The 16,135-nt window shown below is 35.7% G+C and overlaps 1 protein-coding gene across 4 annotated transcripts in view; it reads right to left on the bottom strand.

Annotated features, from left to right (window-relative positions):
• GNG2 (G protein subunit gamma 2) overlaps nt 1-16,135 on the bottom strand; it is a 113,587-nt gene that overhangs the window by 69,375 nt on the left and 28,077 nt on the right. The gene's annotated exons all lie outside the window — the stretch shown is intronic.

Raw genomic sequence — 16,135 nt, 5'->3', positions numbered from 1 at the left:
TAGTGACATCCTAAATTGGTAACCTGTAAGAGTGGTAAATTTTTCTTTAGGCTATCTTGTTCATTCATAAGCAAAAGCAGCTTAATAAAATTATACCCTGATAGTTTTTCATCTAGATATTCTCCATTGCCTCTTACACTTTGATTCTGCAGGTAGATGTTGTGTGGTTTTCAAACATGGCTGCAAACACAAAGTGTGTATTAGTTAACATTTTTTCTAAGCCTCTCTATGTAAAGCTCACGTGTATCATTTCAAATGAGTACATACTATTTTACCTAGCTGTTGGATATTCTGATTGGTTCCAATTTTTGCTATTATAAACAGCTCTACTATAAATGTTTTCAAAGAAAGTTTTCATTTCCTTTAACATTGTGTCCTAGGATAAATCCCCAAAATGGGTGAGGAAATTAATTTATTACTGATTGCTAGTAATAAATTAATTAGGTCCTTTCAGAATGTGGTGACAAGTTTTCCTGTTTCCCTAGTGGTTCTCTGCCATTGGTCTTATTTCTTTAATTTGTTAAATTAATAGGTGTGAAATTATATCTCATGAATGTTTTAGTTGCATTTACTTAATTACTGGTGAGGATGAAGAGCTTTATCATATATTGATTCAGTCATTTGCTTAGTCAATTTACATTTATCAGATCCCTACCAGGAGACCAGGTCCATGTCAGACACCGTCCCTGCCCTTAGGGAATCTCTCTCCTGCCTGCTAACATTCAACTATCTGCCTATTGGAGACTTATGCCATCCTTTTAGCTTTGAATAGGCACCTTATTTATTTAAAGTTAGACAATAAATCATTATCTACTATGTCTTTCCATTTTTTTCCTTAGTTTTGATGGTTTTATTGAATAATTTTAATTTTTATATAGCCAGAAATAAAAGTCATACTCAAAATACTTACCTGGCAAGAGAAAATATTAATATGCAATATAATAAACCAAAATATATTTAACATTCCTTTATTTGCTAAATTAACTATATCCTTAAATATTTACAAATAATACATTGTGGAGAAAATAATTCACCAAAACATCCTAGAAATTTCTGAATCATTTGTTGATTTTTACAAACTGCTGCAATCTTAGTTGATGTAGCCATCACCTAGCTAAGCAATGCCCCTGTTCAAACCACATAAGAACCACATCAATGATTTCAACATTATATTAGCAGTCATTAAATCTCCAGTATCTTTGCTGCAGGTGAACATCTGAAGGCTTTTCATCACTGGTATATACCTGGATGCCAGTGCCCCTCAGAGGGCCCATGCCCACGTTGCCACTCCTACCAACTCTGGGCAGCCAGAGGTCTGAGGCAGAGTGCTGTGCACCACTCCACCATGGCCTCCCAGACACTCAGTGGCTGCTGGGGCCATGAGCACCTGTGTCATGCTTCTCCCAGACCTGTTACTACCTCCACAGCCACTGATGGGAAACATCATTAGATACTTTATAATCTCAGTGGAGAGATCATTTCTCACCAACCAGTATGAAAACGTTTCAGTATTTTAACACCCAATGCAGCTCTATTACTATGTACCAGCTGATTATTAGGCCTAGCTAACCCCAAATCAGTGTTTATATGAAATGATTATTCAGAAATATAATTCCTACAGATTTGACATCTGCTTAGATAACAGATCCCAAGCATTCTCAAACACTTTAAGATGATCAACCTTCCAGGAACATGGGAACACACTAGAATCATCCTTCAATGTTCCACATTTGAAATTTGTATGCACTGGCTGAATATCTAACCTAAATAAACAAACCTACAGTCAAGCTGATGAGAGTATTTAAATATCTCTGGGTAAATTTACACCATCACTTTTATCCAGTTATGGATACTGAGCTACTCTTTCTGGCAATTAAACAACCAGTAGATGCAAATTCCAGCCAAGTCATTCTGGCTGGAAGGATCTCAAAAAGGTGACAATTAACTGAAAAGCTTCCCTCTGCTCTGCCCTCAGACCACCTTATTCTCTTCCACAGCACATGGGAACAAGGAAACTGATTGTTCTCTAAGAGTAAAACTATTAAGTCTGCTACAAAAACTTTTTTCCAAAACTCAGAAATAAGGAAAAAAGGTTCATGTGCCCTTTCAATGTGATATAAGAGCATGGTCTAACAAGCTCACCCAGCTTCATCTGACTGTGAGGAGGATAGTTTTTTAATTTACTGCTGATTAGGGTCCAGACTCTATAAAGCTAGATGTTCACTGGTAAAAGACTGATAAATTACAGAGGATTTTTTTTTCTGTTAGAAACACAAATTACTTAATTGGAAAACTAACTCCCAAACTTACGCCTTTATTGCCAAATAGAGTATTAGCCAGTTTGATATGGAACTTGGTGATATTCAGCATTCTTTCTTCCATTGACACTTTCTGTATTCTTCAAATCAGGTTTTTCATCTGTTGTTTCCTTTCATGAATTAATTAAATACTGGACATGGACTCACTATGTATGTGTATGAGATTTATGTTCTCAACTTTTTCAAAATTGACTTTGACATTCATAACCTAAATGGGTTGTGGTGAAGATGTGCAAAGGCTTATCAAAAAGACAGAATTACTTCCAGATACGGCTGGGTAGGTTGACGGCAGTAGCTTGACTGAATTAATTTCATCACCTGTCAGTTAGGAAGGGGAAGTTGGTAGATCAGCAATGGAAGCTTCATAAGTAAACATCCATCCAACTAAGCACCGACTATGGGGATGTGGGGTCCCCTTGGCAGGTGTATCCCGATGTCTTCAGTAGGCAACCAGTCTGATGTCACCAACACACAAACCATTTATCTAGCCCTTTTTTTGCCATGTTCATGCTCACTGAGTAACCTCTGGATTATAAGTTGGTTTCTTAGGCAGGGAAATGATTCACTGGTCAGGCCAATATGAGCAACCCATCCAGTTGGCAGTTTCTGTAGATTAATAGCTGCCATTGGCATGTGGTTTTCCATTCCAGTTCCTTGTGGAACTGACAGCATGTGTCTGTGTTGTGACTTAAGTCAACTGTGGTTCTTCTACTAGATCAAGTTTCTGGCCTACAGGCTGTGGCCTAGCCCAGATCATGTGATTCAATCAAGGGAAAAGCCAGCTGGTCAGAACTCTGGTGACAGTGCTTCTCAGGCAACCTGTGGCTATGGACATGCTATTTGTTCACTTGTTGGTTTTTAAGTTTCCAATTCCTGTGAACCAATGCTTTTATAAAATTCAATAAAAATATATTTCCAGAAAAATAAAATTTAAAAAGTCACAGAAAATATAGGCCTGTATTTTATTACTAGAGTCAATAAAATCCAAATTACTCTGTAATACAGAATTCCTTTTAAAAGTATAAAAGTCTCTAAATGCTTAATTCCAATTTATGCGCTTATCTCAAGTCCAGGGGCTACACTTTATGTGGGGACTTGTTAGAAATGAAAATTCTTAGGCCTTATCCCAAGCCTACTAAATCAGAAACTCTGGGGCTATGGCCCAGTAATCTGTGTTTTAACAAGACTCCATGTAATTCTGATGCTTGATCAATTTTATGATGTAAAACACTCACCTAGAATGAGTATACATCATTAGTCATAAGCTTAAATGGCAAAGGGGCCTGGTAGGCACAGAAATGTAATTGTGACAAGATAAGAATTATAAGGAATGGTAAATTCCTTGGCAAACTGGCCTAGATGTTCAACATGGGAACCTTCAAATCCGGATACACATACACACACATACCTCTGGATAAACAAAATTTCTACTAGCTAGTGTGGGACCCCAGTCTATTACTTTTTCTAAAAGTGAACTTATAGTAATCTCAGCCTTAAGAAAAAGAAAAAAGAAAATCTCAGCCTTTATTTGCTCTTTCCTGATAACTGTTTAAGCTCAGAGTATTATATATTAAACCCTGAGTATATGAAGCCTTATTCTTGAGGTCTCTGTCACAATAATCTATTTCTAATTTCATATCACACTATTTTGAATTATGAGACATTATAATACATAGTGAATCATCCTATTTCTTTTTCTTTGTATGGTATGAAAGTTAATTCTTACCAATTGGTTTTAGAATAATTTTGTTATATTCCATCAAGCGTCCTATTAACATTTCAGCTGAAATTGTTAACTATTAGTTAATAATTAGTTAACAATTAGTTCACTTGGTGATGGATAAGAAAAAATAGGCTTTTGATTCCCATCTCAGCTCTGCTGTGGGTTGGGGCCCTACCCTGTGAACTGGCAATACCAACACCTCCCTTGCAGGCTTGCTGTGAGAAATCAGTAAAACACTATATGCTAATCACCTGTCTATTTGCATTTTCTCCAAAATGTCACTACCTTTTTGCTTCTTCCAATCCTAAACACTGTAGACCTCTTCTTTTTTCTATCCAGGTAGCAGTTTTCTTTATTCAAGGGATGAAATAAATGAAGAATAAAATAATCCTGAAAGCAATACATTTCTTCCTTTGTACTGCTGACCTATGACTTAATTATTTTATATATAGTACTTTCACTATAACTGTTTTGGGGTGAGGTATACTATCGTCATAAAACGTGATATCTGATATGATTTCTGATTTCCTCGTTCTTATTGAAACTTTCCATGTGTTCAAGTAAAGAATACATTTTTATAACTTCCTATGCATCTGAGAAAAAATGTTTATTTTTCACAGGCAATAGAAGAAAAAAAATAGGTAAGCTAGACTACACTAAAGATAAAAATGTGCAAACAAGAACACAATTAACAGAATGAAAAGACAACCCATGGAATGGGAGAAAATATTTGCAAATCACATAATGGGTTTATATGCAGAAGATATTAAAAAAAACAACTTAATAATAATTTAAAAAATCCTATTAAAAAATAGGCAAAGACTTGAACAGACTTTTCTCCAAAGAAGACAAATGGTCAATAGGCATATGAAAAGATGCTCAATAATCAGAAAAATGCAAATCAAAACCAGGAGATATCACCTCACATCTGTCAGAATGGCTATTACCAAAAAGACAAGAGATATTAAGTGTTGGTGAGGATGTGGGGAAAAGAGAACCTTTCTGTACTGTTGGTGGGAATATAAAATGGTTCAGCTGCTGTGGAAAACAGTATGGAGGCTCCTCAATAATAAAGAATTGAACTACCATATGATCCAGCAATTCCACTTCTGGGTATATAGCCAAAAGAATTGAAAGCAGGGTTTTGAAGAGATATTTCTACGTTCATGTTCATAGCAGCATTATTCCCAGGAGCCAAGAGGAGGAAGCAAACTAAGTACCCATCAGTAGAAGAGATAAACAAAATGTGGTATGTACACACAGTATACATATTATTATTCAGCCTTCAAAAGGAGGGAAATGCTGACACACAAATGAAACTTGAAGATGTTAAGCTAAGTGAAGTGTTAAGTGATGTGAAGCTAAGTGTTAAGCCAGTCAAAAAAGACAAGTACTGTATATCAATAGTTAATATGAGGCACCTAGAGTAGTCAAATTCATAGAGCCGTAGAATGGTGATTGCCAGGGACTGGGGAGAGGGAGGAATGAGGCATTGTTGTTTAATAGGTACAGAGTTTCAGTTTTGCAGGATTAAAAGAGTTTTGGAGATGGATAGTGGTGATGGTAGCAAGATGAGAATGTGCTTAATACCACTGAACTGTATACTTTAAAATGGTCAATTTTATGTTATGGGTATTTTACCACAATTTCAAAAGACAAAACCTCAAAAAAACCCAAGATGTTTATTTTCTTTTTTCTACCCTTACTTTTGATGTAAATCACAATTCTGCCTTATTGTTGGTACCATTCTTGCTTCAGTTCCAACTAAGATCTGGGCTGGGGATGGCCGGAGCCCCAGGGAAGGAGCTCATTCAGAGTCTGTGGGCTCCACTCAAGAATGGTTGGATCTTGGCAGAGGCAAGGCCAGGCAGGAGCGGATGGACAGAGATGGTCTGGGACAAGGAAAAAACACTGAGTTCCCCCAAAGAGCACAGAAGCAAACTCTTATTTGTCAGCAAAGGTGTCAGAACCAGAGGTATGCTGCAGAGACAGGGGAGAGTCTCAAACAAGCTGGGGCACAAGTTCTTGACTTTTCAATTCCAGAATAGAGATAGGTTTCTAGGAATCTAACAGAGCACTATCAGAGATGGAGATTTTACCACAAACAGCCTTCCTTCCATTTCTTCACCATCTTTCACTGATGCTGAAGGAAAAATATATCCAAACCTTAGGTCTTTAATTAAATACTGGTCTGGACCACCCTACCTATTTTATTTCCATCAAATCTTTATGGTTTAGGGGCAGAAATCTTGAAGGCAGGACTGACAATGTTCAGGTACTATAATGTACTGTCTAAGAAGGCAGGGACAGTGACTTGGTAGCACTTGTCTGGGGAGTTGCTCCGTAAGGTAGCAAAGGCACCCCTAACTCAGATCTCAGGGTCTGCACAGTTACAGAGCTGACGGGCTCTGCAGTGAAACCCACATTTATATTCAATGCATATCCTACCATTTTTAGTTATTTTTAATTCAGACGAAGAACTTTCCTTTGTCTTCTGTGGCTATTTTGTTTGTTCCATTGGGCTTTTGCTGGCACTATTATTTTGACAATTTTCTTTTTTTTTTTTTTTAATGAGTGATCTTTTTAGCTTTGTTTCATGTTCCTTTATTGCATTTTTTGTCACTTTTATTAAGTGGGGATAAGGGAGGAAGGGAAAACTATGAAGGCAACCTTTTCTTCTGGCCAAGTCTGTGGTGTTTCTTTCTATATATCTATGCCTACTTCATATATCTACAATGGAAGACCCAGCAAAACCTAAATGCAGGAGCTATTTCTCCCCTTGAAATTCACTATGCAAGTCATTCAAAACAACCACTAAGAAAAAAAAAATTCTCTGTCCTTTCCTGTATAATTTAAATATTTCACAATCATTTGTAAGCAATAATATTAGCTTCAAAGGCAGCTTGGGGGAAATGGTTGGAATTACACCATTCCAAAATTTTCAGAATATGAGATCTGAAAACTAAAATCTGTGGTCTCTAACATATGTAACCACAGGACAGAGACAATTTTCTGGAGAAGCCCAAGCCATGGATGGAAAATAGGATAAATGTAAAACAATACCCAGAGAGCAGTAACCTTGTAGAGAAGAGCTGAAAAGTGTTAAATCCACAGTCAGAGGGTCTCTCTGCTGATAGAGCCCCTTTCATACTGGCCTGCCTCCTAAGAGCTTCATTTCAAAGTGGAACTTGAAAAGAATGTTGCTATTATGCAGATGTTTCCCATGACCTTCCTTTACACTATTCCTTCAACACATTGTGGGACATGCAGCTGCTATAACCTTATGGGACTCTGGCCTCAAACATGGTGAGGCCAATAACATGCTCTGTCTACATGGCCATGTTCTCTTCCAACTACCTTTTTACCAAAGGAGGAGTTCCCTGTTGTCTCAGAACCAGGTGAGAAGGGATCCCAAACTATCTGGTAGTCTACTCAGGGAAAGACAGACGACATGACAGATAGACTTATATCCCTAGGAAGCAAAGTTGATCATTAATTTCCCTACCTAAGATCTTTTTAAATCAACCTTCCCAAACTATCTCTCCTTGAAGTTACTGTTAGAGTGTAGATTTGACCAGAAACTTGGTTGCAACTGTATAATCTGCTCATCTTACATCACTTAATTCTAATATCACCATTTTCACATCAGAGTTGTTCTCCATGGAGCTGTGCAATGCGGCAACCTTGCCTTTGAATCTAGTCCATTCTCCTTAGCCATAGGAGCAATCTCTTTTACAGCTGGCTGACCTTAGGAAGTGTCTTTCTCTATAAGATGATTAAACCAAGGAAACTCATATGTTTCCTAACTGTAAGGGAATTAATGATTTATCTCAGTCCAGATAAAGCCTGACTGTCTAACTCTACTCTGTATTAGTAAACCAGGAGGCATACAATATTCATTCCTAAATATCAAGAGGCCAAAGTTGTTCCTTGGTTCTCAGGGCTCTTGGAATATACCCCACGATAAGTTAACCTTCACTCCTGGAACGATGCCACCCAAAGCAGACCCCCAACTTAATACCACCATTTGTGCATGCCAACATTATTTGCTTGTTCCTTTTCCCCTTTAGTCATTTTGTTGTGATATTAGTCCTCAGATATCACTATTCTCAGTTTCCCTATTATTTAATTAATGTATCATATTTCTACCTTATATTTTAATATATGACCTTTGTTGTAAGTGCATCTTTTTCACATGGGATAATTAATTTATATGTTATAATTGTTATATTTGGACCATCATCTATCATTATTTCCTCTTATTTTTGCTTAATATATGCCACTGGAATTAATTAAACACTGTATAAATACTCTCATCTCTTTTGAAATATCTTCGGAAGAAAGCATTGAATAAAACTACTTCTACGTAAATCATATTTGTACACCAACACACATGTACCCAATCATGACAATCATCAAATTCATTTTTCTGTTGATTTCTGGTTATAGCCATAATAAAACCCAGAATTCTTAGGCTTCTTTTAATGAGTAGAAAAGAACATTTGAGCTATGGGCTGCAGCCCTTCTCCATCTTATTTCAGTCTGTGTTCTGTTATTCTGAAACTTCTACTTTTCTTGGAGGTCAGAAAGACATGTATTCAAATTCTGACTATTACTTAACAAAGCAAGGTATGTAGCCTGAGACCATTTTCTCATCTGGAACAAGGAGATCATTCTACCAGGGGTATGAAGATTAAACGAGATGATGTACTGTAAAGAACCTGATACATAGCAGATGCTCTCTAAATATTAGTATCCTTCAAATTTCACAGTCTTATTCTGCAATGAGCCTTATTCTGCAGTCAGAGGCATTAATCCTTCCTACTAAGGGTTTTTAGTCTGTCATACTGAGAGTTAATAAGGCAGCCACAATATGAAGAAATCCCTGCTTGGGACCCAAAGTGTAAGGTCAGTGACTATTTAGGGGGGTGGGATATGTGAAAATCTTTCTTTAGCTTTCCCAAATGAATGACATCTTGCCTGGATAATTTTTTCCATAAAGGGAACTGCAGATGTTTCAATTCCCTGGGGAGTTTATGGTCTCAATTGCAGCTGCATCTGAAACCAGTATTTTGAATATTATCTGGCCCTTCTTCCAGATGTTTTAGGATTTCTTCCTCACTGAAGTTTGAAAATGTTATAAAAGTAATTTCTTGATATTTTTCTCTAGATGTTAACATCCATGTATAGGCTAAGCCTTTGATCAGTTCTGGAAACACTTCCTACCTTCAACTATTGATTCTGTAAAACATATTTCTTCTATTAGCTTAAGTACTCACTCTATTATTTTTAAGTTAAAACACTGCTCAATTCTAGAAATGAGTCATTGTGGTCTGCCATTATTTATACATACTTATGTAAGCCATCTAATGTCGGATTTGAATCTATAGTTAATAAGCATACTTCCCTAATTAAGTATTTGGAAGTTCTCTATGTAAACTCTTTATTACTTCTAGAAATGTTCTTGTGATATTGCAGTTTTTATTACATGGCCTTTGTTTCATGGCTTTCTATCCTCTTTATTATTTAGAGTATACGTAAGTCATTTCTTGAATTCCTACACTGAGACTTTTCGGTCATTCTATATCAATTTTAAAGTTTATATTTTTTTCTGTTCTTTTATAATTTTGTTCTTTGGCCTTCCAACATTTAAAAATTAGTTGGGTTATTTTGAAAATTCTTTTTCAATTGTTTTTAATTTTTTTTTTACTGATAACTCTGAGGTTATTTTTTTTTTGAATATTTTTGAGACATTTTCATTGGCATTCTAATAGATTTACCATGAAGGCTGTTTATACTGCTACCTAAGCCATTGGTTTCTAAGAGGTAAAAAATTTCTACTTGTAAATTCTACTCTTTAAAAGTAAATACAAGAGTACTGTAGTCATTTTTTTAAAACTGATGATAAAATTCTTCCAAAAAGTAATATTCCTCATCTACTTTATACCTTAAGATTTTGTCTTTATGAGCCTTTGTTCAACAAAGTTATGTTTCAAAGAAAATTGAAATGTAAATAATTAGTTTCCTCTCTTAAGATCTTACTTTTAAGGGGATGTCTGGGTGGCGCAGTGGTTGAGCATATGCCTTTGGCTCAGGGTGTGATCCCCGGGTCCTGGGATCGAGTCTCTCAACAAGCTCCCAATAGGGAGCCTGCTTCTCCCTCTGCCTATGTGTCTGCCTCTCTCACTGTCTCTCTCATGAATAAATAATAAATACAATCTCTTAAAAAAATCTTACTTTTAAGAATGTCTTGGATAATCCTGAACCAAATGAAGAAACAACATGCTTAACCACACAAAGTTCAGAGTGCTGCTTTCATCTGCAAGAGGGTTGTCCCACTGTAGCCAAGTTGGAATGATATCAAGTAACACAAAGCTCCTCTTTAATATTCTTTAAATCAATTTATCACGTCTATCCCTGGGGACTGGAACTAGGGACTTCTCTGAATTTTAGTCTAAGAACAAGTTTTAGCACTAAGAGAAGAAAAGCTATGTATTTTTATATTTATCTTACATCTAGCCATTTAACCAAATTACCAGTTCTAAAAGAAACAAAATCACTTATACACCAAAGAACACATTTTTTTAAAAAAAGCTCAGTATCTATTTGAAAACCATTATAAAATATTTTTGAAAGATATAAAACAAGTTTGGAACAGAGAAACATGTTTCCTGGCTGGAAAAAAAAAGAATATAAAAAAAGTTTATCCCTTCCAAATTAGTATAGGATTTTATTGCAGTTTTAATCAATGGTTGCTAACCTCTTTTTAGACTGTAACTAAATGAACTTAAAGTCTATATGGGAAAAAAGGAGGAAAAAAGCCAAGTAACACCAAAAAATATTGAAAAAGAAGAGTGAAATGGGACTTGGTGCTTTTCTATATATTACAATCTAAAACAAAACTACTGGAATCAAGAGAGTGTCATATTGACACAGGAATAGAAGATTGACTCTGGAACCATAATGCAACGTACAGAAATATATGAAACAGTAAAGAATTATGGTAGTGTTGAAATTCAGTAGAGAAAAGAGGGTTTTTAAAAATAAATGGTCTCATCAGACTGGATGTGCATTTAAAAGAACATAAAGTTATATTCCTGATACCATATGTAAAATATATTCCAGACAGATTATATATATATATATCAATATAATATATAATTATATATTATATATAATATATATTATTATATAAAATATATATTATTAATATGTATTGATATATATATCAATAAAAGTATCAGAAGAAGAGTTAGGAGAATATTTATATTATCTTAGATAAAGGAAACCTTCCTAAGCAAGGTAAGAAACCATAAAGAAAAAGATACACTAAATATAAAAAATATTTTTTGGTATGGCAAAAGAGACTATAAACAAAAAGGCAAATGAAAGACCAGGAAATAAGTAACTGTAACACATAGAGCAAAGTATTACTATAACTAATAAGCTAAAAGCCCCCTACAAATTGAGGAGTCAAATAACTTTTTTTTTTTTTGAGGAGTCAAATAACTTTATGGAAACATGGGCAAAAGAAATGAAAATTCAGAGAAGAAATGCAAAAGAGCAACAAAAGCATATGAAAATATGCTTAACCTCACCAAAATTCAAGGGATATCAATTAAAATAGAATACCATTCTTCACCCAGTAGAGTAATAATACCCAGTGATCACCAGAATATAGAAAACAAGCAGTTTCGTACTTGCTAGTGGGAACCTGAACTGGTATGACTCTTTTGGAAAGAAATCTGGTAGCATACTTTAAAATTTGAGATATATGTGCTCTTTGACTTAACAACACCCCACCCCATGCCCTACTTCCACCTTGGGACTCAACAAGAATGAAGCACTTGGTGAATAAAGACATACTAGTTAAGGGAAATATGACTACAACCAAGGGAAACAATGTTAATTTCTCTCCATGGGTGACAGTGCAGTGAACGCTATGCACTCATTAACATGAGTGAGTCAGATCCATACCAATGAGCTAGGTGAATGCCTGTGACATTTATCATGTAAAACATAGTTAATGGTAATAATTATATTGGAAAATCTTCAAAAGCACAATACGCACGTGTGTGTTATTTAACTATAGGAAACTGCTGATATGTGTGTGTGATTGAGCCATACAAAATCGCTGATATTCAACTGCTTTGACCTAATAAAATGGCAATTTCATAAGTCACAGCCTAACATACATTTATTATATATGCCTGAGCATGAAAAAAAATGTGAAATGATAACAGCCAGGGCACTGACCCTGATTATCTGCAGAATGGAGAAGATAAGGAAGGAAAGAGTAAATAAACAGCCTTTTACCATTCTACCTTTGCACCATTCTACCTGTCAAACTTGCAAATTAAAGATAGCTAATAAAGAAAAAATTTAAAGAAAAAATAGCAAAGAAGATGCTCAGGCTGGATATTACTGGAACACCTATATCTAGGGGAAAAATCTACAGTAATGGTCTTTAATTTTCTTGAGAGAGAGAGAGAGAAAGTGAGAGCATGAGCCAGGCACCCTACGTGGGCTTGATGCCCAGACCCTGGGATCATGACCTGAGCCAAAGGCAGATGCTCAAACTGAGCCACCCAGGTGCCCCATAGCAGTGATCTCTTTAACGCTGTCAAATGTAGCAAACAAATAACTATTTATTTCCTTGTCTCTTTCACCAAGCTAGTTCAAAATGAAAACCTCAGCCAATTCTTTGCTACTTAAAAAAAAAAAAAAAAAAAGAATTTCAGAATACATTTGCAACAAGAGTAGTAAAAACAAAAAATCAGAAAACATTAAGAATTGACAAGGGGAGCAACAAAAACACTTTTCCACTACTATTGAAGAATAAATTGATGTACCCATTTTAAAACAGTATGGCATTACCTAATAAAGTTGAATGTTGCATATTCTATGACCTGGGAACTGAACTCCAAAGCTCATGTCCTAGAAAACTCCTGGACAAAAACAACCAGGACATATGTACAGAGTGTACAGTACAGCAGTTTCATGAGAGCAAGAAGCTGGAAGCAACCGAAATGGATAGAATGTATAATGTGTAGTATATGTCATACAGTGGAAGAATAATATTGATATACTAATTAATACTAGATAGAGGTGAAAATAAGTGAACTGTAACTACACATATCTATTTGCATGCATCTCAACACATAATATTGAGTAAATCCCAAATGAGAGAAAAGGCATGATTCCATTTCAGAAACAGACAACACTAAACAATTAAACAAACAAACAAAAAGAGAGTAGGAGAATGACAAATCAAAAGTCCAGATTACAGCTTTCTAGGAATGGGGAGAAAGGAGAAAAGGGTCAACAATAAGAAAACAGGAGTCTTTAAAAGTGATTCTTATCAATAAAGCTAGTGGGGGAAAATATGGGGACATGTATATGTGCTTGTTTTATTAGTAGTCTTTTTTTAAAGATTTTATTTATTTATTCATGAGAGACACAGAGAGTAGAGAGAGAGAGGCAGAGACACAGGCAGAGGGAGAAGCAGGCTCCATGCAGGGTGCCTGACGTGGGACTCGATCTCAGGTCTCCAGGATCAGGCCCTGGGCTGAAGGCAGCGCTAGACCGCTAAGCCACCCGGGCTGCCCCTATTAGTAGTCTTTAGTGTGAGTGTGTGTGTACATGCATGTATTCTTATAGTATGGTATGTCTCATTCATGGACATGTGTACGCACACACAAAGAATCTAGGTCAATGTCTGCTTATGCCTACAAAGTTTGTCCAGTTACTGGAGAAGTCACTTAAAAATCTTACAGGCATATTTTGCATTATAGATGCTTAATACATAAATGGATTATTTGTAGAATGAATAGTTACAATATATCGGTATCTATATCTAGAATGGATGGATATAATATATCCCTATATATATTTCTAGAATGGATGGATATACCGCATAAATGAATGGACATCCCTGGGGGGCTATTTTCTTCCAGGGCCAAGGTAAAAACAGAATTTCTCTTATGCAATTTTGTGTAGTACACCAGAAGCTGGACAGAATATCACAGAAAAATCCAAGATAAACACCATGTCACCTTGGGAAGACTTCATTTGGTAAGTTACAGCAAAAAACAAAGGTAGCATTCCTGAGTAGAGTTCCATGGGTTTTATTTTCACCTTGGCTTAATACCTTTCATTCACATTATGATTTAAACTAAATGACACCAAAACTCAAACCATGGCTATTAAGATTGCTAATAGGAGGGGGGGGGGTGAATTTTATTGAGTACAAATTGCAAGTACCCAGGAAACCCTGATTTATTGGGAATAGACCACATGGAGCTCTATTTCCAGACATTACAATGTTAGTCCTGAATCACAGCAGGGGGCAGCTAAGCGTATTCTAAATAAGGAGGTGTTTTACCAGGTGAAGGAAGGCAATTAGAAAGGAAGGAAATCTGTCTCGATTCCCATCCTCTACAGCTGCTTGAAATCAAGGTTATACCTCTGACTGAATCACTACTAACTCTGAGCTTCTGGCTTCTTTTCCTTTCCAAGGATTATTTTGAATATTTGGACTCCTACTTTACTCACTCTGTTCTATCTACTGTTATTAGGAGTTTGGTAAATACTCTGATTTAGCTAAGATGCTTTACTGACAGGATATCCTCCATCTAGTTAACTGAGGCCAGAGGAAAGGGTGATTAGACAAACTGAATACATGTTATTTTTAAAAGGAAAGGAAAAGACAAAAAAAAAAAAAAAAAAAAGTGTCGCTATAGGCCCTTTATCATCTCAAGTAAACCAAAACAATATGATACTGAATTACCTCCAAAATACGACTTACTTACAGACGTGACATTTTTTACTTCCTAATGCTAGAAATTTCCATGCTGTGCTCAAAACCTGGAAATGCAGGTGCAGCACGATCAATAAGGAAAATAGCTTTAAGTTCTCCTTTAGCAAATTAAAAAAAGGGAAAGTAAATCAGTTGCTGCTGTTGAACTTTTTTTCCCCAGTTTTACAGATTGCTTTTTAAAATAACAGCTTTATTGAAATATAACACACATACTATAAAATTTACTCTTTGGAAGTGTATGGTGCAGTAACTTTTAGAATATTCACAGTTACGCATCTATCACTAGTATCATGCCAGAACATTTTTATCACCTTCCCAAAAAAACCCGTACCCATCAGCAGTCACTCTGCATTTTCCCCTCCACCACCCCAGCTCCTGCAACCACTAATCTACCTTTTATCTCTATTGATTTGACTATTCTGGACATTTCAGTAAATGGAACCCTATAACATGGGGCCTGTTGTGTCTGGCTTCTTTTACTTAGTATAATGTTTTCAAGGTTTACCCATATTGTAAGCACGAATCTGTATTCATTCTTTTTTTATGCAAATAATATTCCATTGTATAGATGTATCATAATTTCATCCAGAGATCAGTTGAGGACATCTGTATCCTCCAGGTTGCTTATTTCTGTTAAAGAGCAAAAGAAAGCCAAAGAAGCAGAAAGAACTGAGCTTCAGGTCAGAATCAACATAAGCCAGGGCTTAATGAACACAATTACTGTTACATCTGCTTTTCTACCCAATTGTAAGCCACACTACCCCCAGAGGATATTAATGGAAATGTCAACTGTGGTAACATGGAAGATGTGAGAAGTTTTTCTTACACTGTTAATGAAGAAAGAAGAAGGGAGAAGGAAATAAAACATAATTGAGTAATATCCTCTAACGAGTGAGCAAACTGCAGTATACCAATCCAATAGAATACTACTCTATAATAATAGAAACAAACTACTGATCCTTACAATATGGATGTGTCTCCTGTAATTATGCTAAGTAAAAGTCAGAAAAAAATACATAATATGATTGCATTTATGTAAAATGCTAGAAAATGCAAACTCTTCTAGAGTGACAGAAGGCAGATCAGTGACTGCCTAAATATGGGGATGGGAAGGAAAGACAGTTACTAGGCTTGAGGAAACTCAGAGATGGAAATGTTCATTATCTTGATTGTGGTGATGGTTTCATGGGTGTATCCAGTCAAAACTCATCAACTTTAAATATGTATCATTTACCATATGTCAATTATATCTCAATAAAGCTGTTAAGAAACTTT

This window comes from Canis lupus, chromosome 8 (genome assembly GCF_011100685.1).
Source record: "Canis lupus familiaris isolate Mischka breed German Shepherd chromosome 8, alternate assembly UU_Cfam_GSD_1.0, whole genome shotgun sequence".
Lineage (NCBI taxonomy): Eukaryota > Metazoa > Chordata > Mammalia > Carnivora > Canidae > Canis > Canis lupus.
This window is presented reverse-complemented; position numbering and strand designations above follow the sequence as displayed.